The sequence below is a fragment of the Sinocyclocheilus anshuiensis genome, unplaced genomic scaffold, assembly GCF_001515605.1.
Source record: "Sinocyclocheilus anshuiensis isolate Anshui unplaced genomic scaffold, SAMN03320099.WGS_v1.1 scaffold1237, whole genome shotgun sequence".
In the NCBI taxonomy this organism is placed as follows: Eukaryota; Metazoa; Chordata; class Actinopteri; order Cypriniformes; family Cyprinidae; genus Sinocyclocheilus; species Sinocyclocheilus anshuiensis.
In genome coordinates, this window is record NW_015553581.1 from 368186 (window position 1) to 385952 (window position 17767).

At 37.9% G+C, this 17767-nt stretch overlaps 1 pseudogene; it reads left to right on the forward strand.

The window, feature by feature from the left end:
• Positions 1-2076: 2076 nt before the first annotated feature.
• Positions 2077-15877, forward strand: LOC107668353 (trichohyalin-like; annotated as a pseudogene).
• Positions 15878-17767: the final 1890 nt, after the last annotated feature.

Sequence of the window (17767 nt, forward strand, 5' to 3'; positions counted from 1 at the left end):
TTTTCACACACACTCCCACATACAGATTTAATTGATTTCTTTCATAAATTGCAGTGACTGCTCTAAAATATGAAACACCAATGTTTCAGGAGTTTAGAACAAGCTTATTCGATAACTCTTTTATTTCCTATATGGGTTTATGTAGCTATGCTTAATTTTTTAAAGATTAACTGTTTTTTTCCAAGGCATTGTTAGATTCCAGTGTTTACTGTCATGGCTATGTAAAGATTTGATTCCAAAAACAGTATCATAGCTAACAAAATATTTCTTGTTGTGATCTTAAATATGTATTTAACCTCAGTATGATCTCAAAGTAAGTCTGATTTTGTGGTGGCTGTGCTTCAAAGGGGACATTGATCTTCCACAAGTTGGTATGATTCTTTAGGGCCTTCATGAATGGTCTGCAACATACTTTGGTTAAAATTCCTCAGTGGTCGTGTAAAACAACACCCTTTTTACCTTGCTCTGTTCACAGCGACTCATTTCGGGGCATGTCCCTTTAAATGCTAATGAGCTCTGCTCACCCGCCCCTTTCTTCCATGGAAGAGCAAAGGCGATTTAAAAATAATCATAAAAAAATATAAAGTGTTAGACACTTATTCTGGAGGTGCAGCTGGATCATGAACACTGGGTACTGATCTATCCTTGAGTTTTAACTTTTTAACAAAACCTGCCTTGAATTGTCCCTCGTTCAGAAAGCAGTCTGTAGTAAAATTATTTGTGCATACATAAACGAATTTAGGTGTATTCTGTGGCACATTACCATTAAAAACAAAACGAATGCACTGCGTCCTCAGTGGCTCTGATGTCGGGAGAAAATTAAGATTCTTATGTTCTTCTACATCACAAAACTACAAAACACCTGCATCGCTTAGTTACAAGACATTGTCGCTACAGCTGCTCAAGCGCGGAGAGAATGATGTACTTCGTACAACTGGCTGAGGGCAAAAACATGCTAATATTGGACAGTACTTCAGCGGTTGTGGGCGGGGCCTGAACAATATGACATCATACTGCTCAGAAAATCTGATTGAAAAGTGACACTACTTATTACATTTTAAGTAGGGTAACTTGTAATCTGTAACCTATTACATTTCCAAAGTAACCTTCCCAACACTGGCTGCAGCCTAGACAAGCCTGTGTGTTAATCCGCGCCTGTCTGTGCTAATAAGTTTACACTAGATTAGATTGTTCTAACCAGTGTCATGACATGACATACCTATCTCACATCATGTACTCTACTATATAGTTCATCCAGTACACAAACAGAAATGATTTAGTAAAAAGAAAACAAATACATTTCAATTCAATTAAATAGAATTAATTATATCTAAGATCAAAAACCAAGCCTGTTGCTTAATAGCAGATCTCATATTTTATGTAATCTCTGCCTTCTCCCACTTTTGTGACATTATGTAAAACAGAGGTTTTATGTTGCCACAGCAAAATCCATTTCTGGTATTATAAGTGTTGCCATAGAAGCAGATAATTTCTGTGTCTGAAGATGTAAATGCAGAAAAATCTCTGTGTTGTTACCTTGTAATTACAGTAATTCCAATGTGCAGTTGTCGGTCCTGAAATTTGCAGTGTGTACGTGGCACATTTCAGGTTGCTTAGCAATGGCTCAGTTTTTCTGAGGATTTTATCAGTGCATTAGTGTGAACGTGCAGTAATATATTGTCACCAAGCAACTGCGCAGTGACACATAAAGTTGAGTGTGTGTCCTCCATAAGTGGATGAGAGCGAAAAGACAACCTCAAAGATTGCATTGAGTCATTTTTCACATTACATATTAGGGCACAAATGTTTTAAAATGTATTTTATTTGACTCACAATGCTGTTAAGCAGTAATGATGGCATCGCTCAGTTGTCTGTGACCCCATTCATCTTCTCACACCTCTGCAGCTGTAAACATTATCATTGGCACAATGATTTCTCTTGCTCCGACTGAATTTGCAGAGAAAGGCTCTGTAAATATAGCAGGGAGATGTTGCTGCACTTGTTCTTTTGTATTTTCTTGTATTTCCACTGGCAGACACAGATGGATGAGTGTTTGTGTGTACTGACTACTACCACATGTTTCTGACAAAACTGTACCCTTCAGGTAAGCCGCAATGCAAAATGAGCATCTACTGGTTTCATTGATGCAATATAAGCATGTGTTGGTGTGCATGTGTTGTGTTTTTGTGCCACAGAGACCTGTGGGAACTGAGAGCAGAGTTCTCTCGTCTCTCCTCATCTCTCCTCTCTGTATGGGCTTCTCCTCGATCAGCTCCCACGCTGCCCCATTACTCCTCTATAGGCCACTCCACTACAGTGCAACCTCTCTCCTCCTCCCAGGGGCCGCTGTTTCTCAATGATCTGAATCATGAACAAAGGAGGAATTCGACTGAATTAAAAGCTGACCTTGAGTCAGAGACCCCGGAACTCAGGAACAGGTCATTACAATATAGCAATATATACAATATATTTGCAATGATTTTGCTGGTGATAAATTCTGATACACTGTTTAGTTTACACCATCATTCAAAAAATATTTAGATATTAAGTTACAAGTACAGGTATTAAAAGTTACGTATTAATTACAGTGTTTCAGTATATTGATGTTTTACTTTGCTTTACTTTTTTTCAGGATCACAGAGCTGAATATCACAATGCAAGCTCTTGAATCTGAACGGGAGAAGCAGGAGGCAGAGATGGAGAGGAGACACAGGCAGGAGATGGAGAGAGAACGAGAACAAGAACGGAAGTGGGACAGACAGATAGAAATGGAGAGAAACTTTGAGTCTGTCAGACATGCTGTCACATCACTGGTGTGTCCGATTGACAACAGGAAATAAATTGTCCTTATTTTAGTGAAGCATGAATGAATTCATGTATTCACTGCCTTTTTGTCCAGTCAAGGGTTCTCAGCTCTCAGCAGTCAAGCTCTCTGTCTTCAGATGATGTGTCCAGTGAAGGACTGTCCTCTGTCCTCACTATCATCGCTCAAGCTGAGACGGCCCTGCAACTGAGACAACAGGAAGTACAGGCTGGTCAATGTGAAATCAGAATTGACCGTTTAATAAATGTTTTTTGTCTTGTTGTGGACAATTCATCAGTGCATGTTTTTCCAAATAAAACAATGGCTGTATCATCTTTTATCTAAATGAAATAACTTCTTCTTTAAAATTACTTTCCTTTTTGGCTGATATCAGCAAGCCCACCTAGTAAGACAAATCTTTTTGTCAGGATGCTCAGATGAGCTTGTGTAGACTTGGAACAGAGATAAAATCACTGGAGCAGCGAATCATGCAGTTGGAGAGTGAGAGAGTGGAGCTGCAGGAGCAAACAAATCAGGGAGCACTGCAGATAAAACACACACAAGAACTACTGAACAGGTGAAAAATGCTTCATTATCTCATTATACATATTCATACAAATACACTTTTATTTTGATGCGATTTAAATTTTTCCTTTCACTTTGGAGTGTTACAAGCTGTTCATGAATAGATAAGATCCCTAAAGTTGCAAAGACTAAAGTCTCAAACCCAAAGAGATATTCTTTATAAAAGTTAAGACTGGTCCACGCCCTCCTAAAACGCCTCATTTAAACACGCCCCCACATGTCTACGTCACGATGTGGGAAGATTTGCATAACGCCGCCCAAATGTTCACGCAAAGAAAACAGGCGTAACTTTATTGTTCCTGCCACCGCCGCCGCCATGTTGTGAAGATGCTGTGTGTTTCGTTGCGAAAGCGAAACTACTTTGTTTGACCTTCCAAAAGAGGACACGACTAGAAATCAGTGGTTAAGTTATATTTACAACACTGTTCCAGAACAGTTCAACCCAAATATTCAGATGTGTGCAGCGCATTTTATGGAGGACTGTTTCCTGATCCTGGAAGAGTAGACTACAATGCCGGCTGTTCTGACACACAGCCTGTAAGTACGTTTTTTATATTTAAAGGATTTGCCACTGACGATTCAAACGCGAGTTTTGGGCAGTGTAGAGTAGCACTTGTTGTTTGTCATTTCTCCGATCACAAATGCAGACATGGTTTTATGTTTACGCGGCGCGATGCAACGCAACACTTAAAAAGACCATTATAAGTCATTATAATCCGTAATTATGTCCCCACTGGATGCAACGAATGCCTCGTTTATAATGGGTTTTAATGTTTTTGTCTCGTCGCTCCGGGCAGACAGGGCATCACAGTATGGTAAGGGGTGTAACATTTCCAATCACAACGCACTGGATAGCTGGCCAATCAGAGCACACCTCGCTTTTCAGACCGATGAGCTTTGTAAAAATCGACGCGTTTCAAAAAGGCGGGGCATAGAGGAGCAACAATAATGTACATTATGTGGAAAATAATTTGTTTTTTGAACCTTAAACTGCATAAACACATTTCATTACACCAAATACACAAAATAATGTTCTTTTTAGCAGCATCATATGACCCCTTTAATATTCCTGAAGGCTACCTTTAGGGGTTGATCTAAGTGATTAACTGTATTTTTAAAATTGTGTTGTAATATAGCATCTTTTTAGGTTATTTACAAAATATTTGAACCATATTGGTTATCAGCTAATATATGTTTGTTTGTTTTTTTATTTAGTGGTACCAATCCCTATTGGATATTTAATTGTTTAAGCTCATTTCCTTATTTTTACATTTAAATTTCAATCGAACTCTCACTTTAAAATAAACTGTAAAAACACCTATAATTTAATAACGCTGTTGAATGTAAAATTTTAAATTAGTTAAATAAATACCTAAATTCACTGTTTTAAAATTAAAATGAGTGAATGAAGTGTTTTATTTTTAATTTACACTACTGTTTAAAAGTTTCGGGTCAGTAAGATATTTTTCGAAAGTAATTACTAGTTTTATTCAGTGAAGTCACATTAAATTGATCAAAAGTGACAGTAAAAGGCATGTATAATATTATGTTTATAATAGAAAAAAAATTATATTTCAAGTAAATGCTATTCTTTTGAACTTTCTTTTCATCAAAGAATCCTGAAAAAAATTATCATAGTTTCCACAAAAATATTGATATTTTCAACATTGATGATACTAATACGAAATATTTCTTGAGCAGCAAATCAGTATATTAGAATGATTTCTGAAGGATCATGTGACACTGAAGACTGGAGTAATGATGCTGAAAATATTAGTTTTTATTGTATTTTTGATCAAATAATAAATAAAACTATAAAATATCAATAAAATATATATAAATAATAAAATACATTTGTATATTTTGATAAAATATAAATAAAACATTTAAAAATTCATACTGACCCCAGACTTTTGAATGCTAATGTATTTTTTTACAACATAATATCGAATTTTATTAGCGGCAATTACAAATAATTATTGGCTAATTGCTATTGGCCAATTGGTAAAACTGAAATTGGTGTAAACTGACATGGTTGAATATAGAAGAATAATCTATGGAGGTGTTGTATGTGACAGTGAGAAGGAGATGGTAACTTGTTTGCGCAGTCAGATAGAGGAGGCTGAGAGACTCGCAGAGGAGCTGAGACAGGAGAATGAACACTTGAAGACGACAGAGAGAGAAGGAGGAGGAGGAGGAGAGAATCCAGCTGGAGAGAGAGAGACAGAAACGGTATGCTTATCCATCGATCACCGCTTAACATTATGCAGAATTAATTTAGGATGTGTGTGTCATTAGAGCCCTGTTCAGTCATGCTCATCATGCTGAATTCTGATGGTAAATAACTTGAAGTTTATTTGTTTATCAGCATGGAGGCAGAGATGCTAGAAACTGCTCAGCTGTGAGAGACTCGCACCCGTCTGGAGCTGCACAACAATGATTTTGAAAGGCTTAATCACCTGCAATTAATAGTGTGGACAATCTGCTGAAAAGATCTGATTTGAGAAAAAATCCAATTTGCCTGCAGTCTAAACATAGACTTAAATCACCTTTCTTCCCCATTCTGATGCTTTGTTTGGTCTTCAGCAGATTGTCTTGACCATGTCTACATGGCCAGTGAGTGTATATGTACATAAGCAAAACAGTTGTTTCACCCAAAACTCTCACACACTGGCCCTGGGACATCAGGCTGTTCTGCCTGTTTAGATGGATCCATGGAGTTTTGTCAGAGTTGTGTTGTTTCCCATCCTGTATTTTGTCACCCTTCCAAACCTCTCCATCATTCCTTTATGTCAGGGGTCTCCAAACTCGGTCCTGGAGGGCCGGTGTCCTGCAGAGTTTAGCTCCAACTTGCCTCAACACACCTGCCTGGAAGTTTCAAGTATACCTAGTAAGACCTTGATTAGCTGTGTGTTTAATTAGGGTTAGAGCTAAACTATGCAGGACACTGGCCCTCCAGGACTGAGTTTGGAGACCCCTGCTTTATGTTGTCCTCCATTTTCCCTCTCTCCTTCCTTCCAGGCACGGGAGTCATTACTGGCTCTGTCCTCCAGTCAAACCCAGCTCAAGAGGGAGCTGGCAGAAGATCGAGATGCCCTGGAGAAAATGGCTACTTTAAATGAAGCTCTGGCCAAGGACAAGAGAGAACTCGGTGTTCGTGCTCTGCAGGTTTGGCACGCAGGTTTAGCCCATCTTTAGCATAGATCACTTACACTGCCTAGGGACGTGACCAAATCCCTGCAAGCTGCCACAGGCCTCTTTACTGTAATTACTTGATTCAGCGCCAGATTGCGTTGCTGGTAGGGCCAGGTTTGGGATGGAGGGATGAGAGGTGTGAGTTTTGTTTTCCTGACCCCTCATTTGGAGACGGAGGTGGCAGAAGTCCAGGCCCAGATCCAGGCATGTGGCACAGAGATGGCAGGTCTGCGCAGGGAAGTGAAGACCACGTCTCTAGAGGCCAACGAATTAAGGAGCGGCATTGTGAAACAGAGGGACATATTTAAAAATTCATAACAGACAAGTCAGCTGATGAAAAGGGTATAGATGTGATGTAAATCAGAGTCTGCAGAGTATGTTAGCATGGAAGCATTTGCTTCATATTTATAATGGTGGAAATGCGAAATAAAAAAGAATGTATTTCATATATTATAACACTACTAAACTAAGAATATTTTGATATAAATATTGTTTATATTGCCTACCCCTTACCTTTACCTGCTTGTTATGCACAAGGCAGAGTAAAATATGTTTTTGTAATAGGCAGTTTAACATCTGTAGATGAAGTGTGTCTGTGACTCTAAATGACAGCTAATCAGGTCCCTAATGAGCTTGTATGAGTTTGGTAGGAATACTAATGAATACATGGGGCTTTAGATGACACTATAAATGTCTGCGTTTATCTCAACAGCTTTTATATTTGGCTGTCGTATGTTGGCCCTGTGTTTTCTCAACCAGTGATTCTTGACTGCAATTGTGTTCATGATCCCACTGTGTTCCAGGGAACAGAGAGAGACTGATCTGCACGGCAGCAGCTCAGAGACCGAGAGAGAGAGCTGGAGAATGAGCTGGAGACAGAGAGGGAGGACAGAGAGAGGAAGGTGACTGCTCTCACAGAAGAGAAGAAGAATAATGAACAAGGATTGCAGAGGTGAGAAACTCGGACAATACTGACTGCTTGCAAACTAGATTCAGAACTAAAAAAAAAAAGGAAGTAAACATTGTGTTCTAACTAGTTGCAAGGTGACAAGTTTCCAAGAAATTCTCTCTATACATGTGAGTATATATTAATTAAATTATCAATTAAAAGAACAGATTTTACTTAGTGTTTACTAAAAATTCCCCCAAAATTTTAAAACCAAAATGTGACCCTAGCCTGGACCACAAAACCAGTCATAAGGATCAATTTTTCGAAGTTGAGATTTATACATAATCTGAAAGCTTTCCATTGATGTATGGTTTGTTAGGATAGGACAATATTTGGTCGAGATACAATTATTTGAAAATCTGGAATCTGAAGGTGCAAAAAAAATCTAAATATTGAGAAAAACGCCTTTGGTTGTTCAAAGTAAAAGTAAGTTTTAATATATTTACAGTAGGAAATTTACAAAATATCTTCATGGAACATGATCTTTACTTAATATCCTAATGATTTTTGGCATAAAAGAAAAATCAATAATTTTGACCCATACCATGTATTTTTGGCTATTGCTACAAATATACCCCAGCGACTTAAGACTGGTTTTGTGGTCCAGGGTCACAAATGTGCATTAATAAATATAGTAGTAAATATAATAAAATAATTTATTTTTAATTAAAATAATAATACTAATAACAAAAAGTTTCAGTTATTGTACTTGTACAATTAATATAAAATCAAAATAATTGTACAGTTATTTGTTTGTTGAGTAGCTGTGCAATATAAGGTGAGAGATCATAAAAGACAAAATAAGACCATTGAGTCCTGATCACCCTAGGTTTTTGATAATGATGGGCTTTAGTGTATATTATTCTGTACACATATTCTCCTTTTTTGAATACTTCTTGTGTTTTGGGTCTACTCATGGACAGTGATGTGTTTCAGTTATCTCAGCAGTGCAGCACTGTGATGAAGGAGTTGCAGAGTGTCCAGGCAGAACTGCTCAAAGCAGCAGAGAAGAGCTGAACAAGAGAAAGACAACCTAATTAGAGAGAGACAGAGACTAGAGGACACAGTATGTTCACTGGAGAGAGAGAGAAGGAGGAACTCAAACAGGTCAAAGAGGAACTCGGATATAATGAAACTGAGTCTGTGTTTATTTGTTTAAAAAAAGACACTTTCTCATAAAACAACATACTAACAGCTCAGTATTCTTTTATACTAGTCTTTTCAAGCTTTATGAGGACATTTTTGTTAAACATATTTAAACTTACTTTTGTTATTAAAGTGTCATCCTTTTTGTCAGACAATTCGATATAACCAATTAAAACACATTCTTAATAGAAAAAAGTTGCTAGGTTGTTACCTTTAAAATCAACATCAACTGTTTTATGTTAAATCTGTATAACTAGATTAGAATCTAATAAAATGAAATAGATCAAACATATTAAATGGGTATTTCAAACAGATATTAGTATTGATATATATTTTAAAAGGGCATTGTTTGAACCATTTTTGTACCAATCACCTATCAGTTTCTAACCTGCTGCTGTCTCTTTTCAGAGATGTGGTAGCATGCCTCCAGAAGCAGATTGCACAGGTTCAGGAACAGGCTTCAGATTTGGAGGTGCAGTACAGTCAGCTACAAACACAGGTGGAAACGCTCACACAGACCAAAGATGTCTTGCAAGGTCGGACTGCTTTATTATATTATAAAAAAAAAAAAAAAACATTGGCTGTTCACTTTATTGGTTTAATATGTTGGTGTATATTTGTGTGTAATTAAAATGTTACATTTTTCTCTATTAATTGTGTAGCAGAGATTCAGTGTCTACAGACAGACTTGGAGAGAGAGAGACAGCACAAAGAGAACGGGAAAGAAAAGAAGCAACAGAGGAAAGAAGGAAGAATGGAAGAGAGATAGAAAACTGGCAGTCGGAATGCAAGAGGATTCAGAGAGATGTTGAACAAGAATCACAGAAAAACAAAGTACAAGCAGAAGAGAGCAAAACCGAGAGAGAAAGATGGCAAAAAGAGAGAGAAGCTCTGAATACAGAACTCGGCCAGAAAGATGGAGAAGTGGAGATACCGAGGAACAAGATTGATGGTTTGTTAAAAGAAAAAGAAGAGCTTTCAGACATCTTAGATAAAAGAAACACAGAACTTGAGAAACTACAAACGAAATCAGCAGCAGAGCAGAAAACAGCCGAACTAAGACTGAGAGAAGTGTGTGATGTGATTGAGAGATTGAAGGAGAGAGAAAATGAGGTTCAGAGAGAGAAAGAAGAGTTAAATCAGAAGTTTATAGAAAGTGTGGAAAGAGAAAGTCAGAACCTCAAGGTCACAGAGCGAGAGAAGGCAAAGATGTCTGATCTACTGAAAAAGAAGGAGGATGAAATACGAAAGAGAGGAGAGGATATCAGAGTTAAAATCAAAAGTCCAATCACATGAGAGAACAATTGAGAGTCTGGAAATAGAGTTACAAGAGAAAGAGACCTTGGAGAGTAGATTAGAAGCCCTGGAGAAACACAACACTCAACTGAAAGAGAGGGAGATGGAGAAAATAAGAGAAAATGAAACCAAACAAAAGAAAAGAGATGAGCAAGAGAGGGAGAAAGAAATGAGGTGGAGAAGACAGTTAGAACAGAAAGATGGAGACTTGATAGAGATCAAAAGGAGAATACTGATGAACTGACGAGAGATAAAGAACATATCTCATTACTCGTGGAAGAAAGAGATAAAGATGTGGAACAATTTCAAACTATGTTGTTTAAAGAGAAGAGAACTCTTGAACTGCAACTGAAAGAGGTGAAAGACAACGTGGAGTGGTGGAAGAGTCGAGCTGACAACATAGAAAAAGTGAAGGAGAGCATGAACCGGGTTGCTGAAAGAGAGAGGACAGAACTAAGAGAGCTTCTTTGAGAAAGAGAGGAAGAGGCACAAAAGAGAGAAGAGGACATTGGTGATCTCAAAGGTAGAATTCAGTCATTAGAGGTCATCATAGAGAAACTAGAGGCTGATGTTGAGCAGAAGGATGAGCAACTTAAACTTCTAAAGGAGCAAAACTCAAAGATGAAAGAGAAGGAGATGGAGAAACAAAGAGAGGTGGACAGGAAGCAACTGCAGCTTAAGGAACAGCAGAAACAACTGAAAAGAGAATTAGAAGATCTCAATACCAAAATGGAGGCAGTCATTCGCGATAAAGAGGAGACACTAGAAAGGGTGGAAGAGAGAGATAGTTAGCTAAAAGAATTGCAAGCAAAACTCACACAAGAACAGAAGACGTCTGAACAGAAGCTCAAAGCAGAGCACGAAGAGGTAAACAGGTGCAAAGCCAAGTTAGCCGAGATGGAACGTGACCGGATGAACTCAGAAGAAGAGAGAAGGAAAAGACAGGAGATTGAGGAAAGAGATAGGGAGCAGATACTGAGAGGAGAGCTCCTTCAGAAGGAGACAGAGTTGAGGCAGAGACTGAAGATTGATGAACTGAACCAGGAGAATGAGGAGGGCAGGAAGATGAGAATGGAGCAACAAGAAGACCTTGAACGCCAAACTGGCCTCCTACGAGATGCTGAGGTGGAGGCACCAAGGGCGTGTCTACGTGGTGGCCAGGGGTGACACCGGCCCCCCCCCTAGAGTGCTCATAACCACTAAAAGGAGACACTTATGGACTGTAATCAGGAGCTACTATTAGTCAGGCGTGAGCGAGATCAAGAGAGGGAGACTGTTGAAAATCTGAAGAAACTTATAGGCGAACAGGGCAAAGAGGTGAAGATGCTGAAGGAAAAACTGGATGAACGGTTAGGAGAGTGGGAAGGTTGTCACAACTGCTGCAGGAGAGCCGAGGGGAAGCACAAGTGCTTGAATCCAGGGCAGAGAACAGTGAAGAGGAGAAACAAAGATTGAAGAGGTCTTTGAGTCAGATTGAAGATGAGAGGAGGCGTCTGGAGACCCAGCTGAGAGATGAAAAAACAGAAGGGGAAAGGCTGAGAGCCAGGCTTGAAGATCTGCAAAAAGGTCAACATATCCTGATGGTGGAGAAGATGGATTGTGTGGAGAAGCTTGGGGCTCATGTACGAGAGCTGGAGGAGGAGAGAGACCATCTCTCAGCAGAGCTTCGAAGGAAAGAGACAGAGAGATTGAGGCTCTGAGAGATGAAACGCTTCGAGAGAGGCGAGAGAAGGACAGGATAAGCTCTTGGCTGAATGATGCAAAAGAAAGTAAAGAAGCACTGGCTGCCCAGGTGGATACTTTACAAGAACAGGTGGTTAATCTTTCAAGAACCAAAGAACAAACCAGGTCAAAAATCCAGGAACGAGAAGTGCAGAACCAGAAAATATGAGAAGGCCTGATTGCAGACCTTCAGGAGATGGCGACTCTGAAGGAACTGCTAGAAGAGAGTCATCGTGAGGGAGAGAGACTCCGGTCCATGATGCAGGAAAAGAAGGACGAGTTGGTCCGATGCAGTGGAAGGCTTTAGGCGGCACAGATCGAAACCAAAGATCTTCTACTCAAAGTCCAGATGCTAGAGAAGCAAAAACAGGAGCTTAAAGGAACACTCCACTATTTTTGAAAATAGGCTCATTTTCCAACTCCCCTAGAGTTAAACAGTTGAGTTTTACCGTTTTTGAATCCATTCAGCCAATCTCCGGGTCTGGCGGTAGCACTTTTAGCTGTAAAAAGAAACTCTTTGGTGGTTGGAAAATGAGCTTATTTTCAAAAATAGTGGAGTGTTCCTTTAAGACCGCTCTGCAACTACAAGAAGAACAACTTAGGAAGAAAAACGAGGAAGGTTTGCAAGGGAAGGAACAAATGCAGCGAAGACAGGAGAAGTTATTAGAATAATTGGCGACCATGAAGAGCATAGCAGAGCAGAGAGAGGCTGAACTGACCAGAGTGAGGGCTAGAATGGACATCCTGGAAAATCAGAGGACTGAACTCAGCTCTTTAGCGGGAGAAAGGACCGGAGAATCAGAGGAACTGAGCAACAGATTCAGAGAGCTGAAACAGGAGGTGGACAGACTAAGAGAGGACAGAATAAGAGAGAGTAAAGATTGGGAGGAACTCCAAAGAGAAAATATAGAGAAACAAGGTGCGTTAGAGGGATTGGAGCTCCTCAGAAAAAGACTGAGTGAAAAGGAAAGTGAGATATAATTGATGAAAGAGAAATATGAAAATGAGACCAGAAAAAAGTGAGAAATTTCAGTAAGCGGAGGAGCAAAACATAATACAACTAGAATTATTGTCACAGAGACTGAAGGACAAAGAAACTGAGTTGGAGAGTATTTGAGAAATGGCATATAAAGAACAATCAGCAAAACTTTTGCAGGATCAATTTGAAGATGAGAAAAGAAATACCAAGATATTGAGGGAAAAAATGGAAACCTTAGAGAAAGAGAAACAAGAGATTGAGACCAAAATGGAAGAGGTTTTACATAATCTTAGAGAATCTGAAAAGAAAAACAAAGACGGATAGTGGCCACGGTACTCTAGAGATAAATGCTGAATATCAGTCTCATGACAAATTGTTAGAGACAGACACTTAGAAAGGACCTTACAAAAAAAGAACAGGAAATAGAGAGTTTGAGGACCAAGCCTCAGACCCTGTAGACTGAGATTGACAGACTGCACGCCACAATAAGAAATTAGAACATAAAAACTGGACCCCCAGAGAATGAGGACTAAAGGCTAAGGCTAAAGGAACACATTTCCTCTGTCCTTTTAGAAAAGGAGTAGAGAGACAGACTCCTCCAAGAGAAGGATGTTGAAGTATATGCTCTTAAAGAGCAGAGTAAAGACAGGGGCCGTGTTAGGACAGCTCTGGAGAAAACTGAATCCATGCTGATTTACTATAAGAAGAGGCTGGAACAGCAGGAGCATAAGAGAGCAAGCAGAAGCGGATACGTCACAGGTTAGTAAGACAGAGACATCCCTAAGTTTCAAATACCTAGCATAAAATGTGTCATTATGGTCACAATTAAAAGTACATATTTGTGTAGTTGTGCTGATATGGCCTTGGACTTTATTCAGACACCCACTGGTGTGGATGCAGCAAAAGCTAAAGATTTCAGTTACAGAATATAAAAATGCTTTCAATTTCAATCAACCATAATTAGTGTATTCTTTGACTGAAAGTGTCCAAAAACACTGGCTTATAGAGGAAGCGAGTACTATTTAGCTGTTACTAAACATTACTGAGTGCACCTTTATATATGAATTAGTTTTTGATTATCTTGTATATAATTAAGACTAGTATCTGGAACTCCCAGTTGAGCAGGGACCGTTCAGAAGTATGGGTCAGTAAGTTTTTTTTAAAGAAATTAATTAACAAGGATGCAATAAATTTATCAAAAGGACAAAAAAGACATTTATGTTACAAAACATTTCTAGTTCAAATAAGTGCTGCCCTTTTGAATTTTCTTTTCATCAAAAATCCTGAAAAAATTAGTTATGGTTTCCACAAAAATATTAAGCAGCACAAATGTTTTATAACATTGATAATAATAAGAGTATTTATTGAGCATTCTTTGAGTATTCTTTTAAAAATACATTTTAACATTTTTTGACTGACCCCAAACTTTGGAACAATAGTGTACATTTTGTAGCTTATTTTTTTCTCCCAAACTCCCACTTTCTTGTACCAAAAGCATTCATTCATTTATTTTTTATTATTTTATTTTTGACCCTTTGTGTCCCCTTAATACAAACTAAATGGGCTTTTGTTGCTGTTGTGTCTTTAGGACTTCTTTATGTACATGATTGGCTAAACTTTCTGAATATGAAGCAAGGAAAAATGCCCTTACCATGTCACTGAATATTGAATAAGCTGTTGATAAAATGTAAACATGGCCAGTCATGGCTGTGACATCAACAGTGTGACAGTTTCTAAATTAGACATTTTTCAGCTTAGTTTCCTTAAATGGTGTGGGTGGACTGTGGAGGGAGCTTTGTTTTGAGCCATAGAATATTTATACATAGTACTCTTTTAATTCAAAAAACCAAGGACAATCTGTTTTTCATGACATGTCCCCTTTGAACACACTATTCAGTGAATGGGTAGTTTATGCCGAATTGTTTTGGGCAATATTAATAGGAGAAAGAGCTTGAACCAAAGGCCCAGTCCGTAAATGAAGTGGAGACAGACTCTGTGCAGGGGCGTCTGTCAGCGATGCAGCGGGCCATGGCACAACTGGAGGTGGAACAGAACCTTCTGCAGAAGAAAAACAATCATCTGGAGAAGAAGATTGAGAGACTACGAACTGAGCGACAGCACCTGAGAGAGACGCTGACTCAGGTATGTGCACGACTCACAAAGGGACCATATATTATGATGTCAGTATGATTCATATGCGTGATTACTGTATATATTTGGCCATCACCAGGTTGAGCTAGAGAGGGGGAAGATAAGGCATCAGCTGTCACAGACAGAAGCTGGAGCTCTGGTATGATGGAGAGAATACATTTGTGTTTTGTTCTGGTTTTCTTTCTGTGTGATGGATTGTCACAGTACCCAATATTTGGAATATATTATTATTATTATTACAATATAAATTTGTTAGCTTTAACAACCAGTGCTATTTTAGAAATATTTATATACTTTTATAGTATTTATTAATATTTTGATTAGCTTTTATTTTTTATATATTTATATTTTCAGTTTTCATTTTAAATTTAGTTTAAGTTTTACCCATGCTATTTTATTCGTTTTTTAATAGTTCTATGTAGCTTTAATTTACTTAATTTCTTAAGAGTTGCCAGGGTATCATTTATAATATTATTTAATTTTTTGTTGTCTAATAGTTAACTAATACTTGCTTTATTTCATTTACCGAAAACAATTGAATAGTTTTAGGTAAAAATAACAACACTGTTAGTAACATGCTAATACCAAACTATTACAATCAGTTGTGTATTATGTGTCTTTTTGTTAATTGCTAATGAAAAAGCAAAAATAGTTAAATAGTGTGCTGTATAGGCCCTGTCAGATGGTACCGAAAAGGAAGAGCTTAAACGTCTCAGAGTCCGAGCCAATGAGCTGGAGGAACAGGTTTGTGCTTAACACTTAGCAACTGTTCATTTGTATTTTGGCATATAAAATAGCCTCAAAACTTAAACCCAATTTCTAGGTTCATCATCTTCGTCTCATGTTGGTCATGGACCATCAGCAGAGGGCAGAGTTCATCGATCGCTCTCTGAAGAACAGCCAGAGTCCGATGTCTCTGAGACAGAATCTAAACGAGTCTCTAGTTGCGGTGTCCCAGCGGCCCGTCCGCTCAGTGCTGGAGTCAGAGACACAGAGGCTGGACAGGAGCATCAGAGAGGAAGAGCTCCGAATGTCTCTCAACCAAAGCTAAAGAAATAAAACACTCCTTTATATCTAATGACTATTATATAGTTCGTTTAACACCATATTATTGCACTTAACATTAAGTAATTCTGGCTGTGAGCCTAAGATTTATTTCACACTCAGGGTCTGAAATTGTTTTACTTTTACTGTTACTTTACATATATTTATGTCTTTTTTAAAAATCATTTCAATATGTTATAAAATCATTCTTAAAATGCTAATCAGCTACAAAATATCAGCTCAAGGCAACTACTTTAGATGGCAAAGTTCAGGTTTACATCTGTCAGATAATTTTACAGCTGAAAGCTTTGCAGTCGTGTTTACAATACTCTTCAAAGCTATTCTGTCAGTGTTATGTGTGCAATATAAGCAATCTGTTTAATGAAATGTAATACTGTGGGTTATTTTTTTAATTAAATATATATATATATTTTTAAATAAACTTGATTTAGAATCACAGTGTCTCCACCTCTCTGATATAGGGAAAGCCCCGGGTATTGAGTTTGATTACCAGGGAATGCATGAACTAATAGTGTATACACCGAACGCAACCTAAGTGGCTTTGGGTAAAAGCAAAATGCATAAATATAAGTGCTTTTACAATAGTTGTTACAGCATGCATACCGTCAGATCTGTGTAGTATGTGTGACGGCGTCTTTCTTGAAAGTCAGGGTCTTAAAATGAATTACAGAGCACTTGAATTTAATGACAGGGTTATGTAATTTAAAGGCTCGCATGCTCCTGTTGCTTTACTTCATATGAACTCTTACAGACTGTAAGTCACCAGGGGGCGCTGTTTGTATGGAAACATTGTGTGGCCTCAATCACCCGCATAGGCAAACCTACATGGTTGTCGTAGTCTAATCTTACTCAATTGACAGGACCAACCGTAATCTTAATACACGCAGCTCTCTCCCCCCATCTTCAAAATACCAAATAAAGAAATGATAATTAACCTTTGCTTATAAAATGCACTGGCACGTCATCTGACTCTGGTGGCCAGTTTAATATAGCCTAGTATCGTTGCATATGTGGGTGAAATTAATGAAAACATGACTATGTATATTTAATTACAAAATAAATAAATATACAATGTTACATTTTTTTTTTCAAATTTGTAGTCAGATAAGCATTTATGTAAAAATATTGGAAAAGAAAAAATAATTGATCTTCTGATACCTGCACACATACATAATTCTCATTGCATAATAATTATTGCATTGTAATCAGTCAGAACTCTTATAAAAAATGTATATAGTTAATTACGGGTTACTACTGTAAAATAATCAGATAATTATGGGATTTCTTTCAAACAACAGCGGTTCTCAAGACACTCAAGACATTTCCAACACAAATGCGATCCATATCGGCTCAGATATTTCCTCTGGTATTTCTACTGTAACTTTGACAACGCTGCTTGTTTGCAAGCTTTTTTGTTAACAGAAACTGGGAGTGTTGATATATTGAATGAATTATTAACCCCGATTCATTTTGTAATTCCTGAAGATCCAATATTCTCATTCTGCATGTTCTTCAAAAAATAAAAAATAAATAAATAAAAAATACAGAAAGCATTGAGAAGGAAAAAATAAATTTCATCTTATTTTTAGTAAGTTAAAATAAAAGGACTTTGATAGCACAATAATATATGCACACCATGGTATATATAAAAATCTTTTGCTTAGTTTACCTGATGAACCATTTTTGTTAGTGTAAACCCAAACTACCTCAGTTGCAGTAATCATAAGTGTGGTGTTTTGGCGAAAACTATTGTAACCAAGGAAAATGTGTATGGGTGAGAGGGGAGAAAAAAAGCGAGACAACCAATTTATAAATTAGTGTGTGTGTGTGTGTGTGTGTGTGTGTGTGTGTGTGTGTGTGTGTGTGTGTGAGAGAG